This window comes from Hipposideros armiger, unplaced genomic scaffold, assembly GCF_001890085.2.
Source record: "Hipposideros armiger isolate ML-2016 unplaced genomic scaffold, ASM189008v1 scaffold_645, whole genome shotgun sequence".
NCBI classification, from domain to species: Eukaryota; Metazoa; Chordata; class Mammalia; order Chiroptera; family Hipposideridae; genus Hipposideros; species Hipposideros armiger.
Window position 1 is genome coordinate 239,156 of NW_017731995.1, and position 467 is coordinate 239,622.

A 467-nucleotide genomic window follows, 5' to 3' on the forward strand; every position below is an offset into this window, starting at 1 on the left:
ACACACACACACACACACACACACACACACACACACACACACACATACAGGCACACACACGCACGTGCGCGTGCACCTGGGTGTGAGAGTTGGGAGAGGGCAGCCCTAAATTGGGTACTGCTCTGTGCTAGAGCAGTGTTTGTCATTAAAAGAGTCAAGATTCTTTCAAATGTTCTCAGCTTGATACTAACATTAAACTTGATTTCACAAGAGAAGCAAGAAGGACATTTCCTTAGTGGAGCCTATGCATCCTCCAAGAAGACATAGCTAATGAGAGTCAATATTGGGGTCTGTTTTCCAGTTACTCCAAAAATATAACAAGGCTGTCTTTTATCAGTAAGGATCCAAAACTAAATTCTGTGTTCCTTAATTAAGACCAAGTGTCCCCTTTACAATCCAGTACCTCTTTTCAAAGACTCCCAATATCTGTATCTACAGTGGCTTACTTGGCCTTTAACTTATTGAAA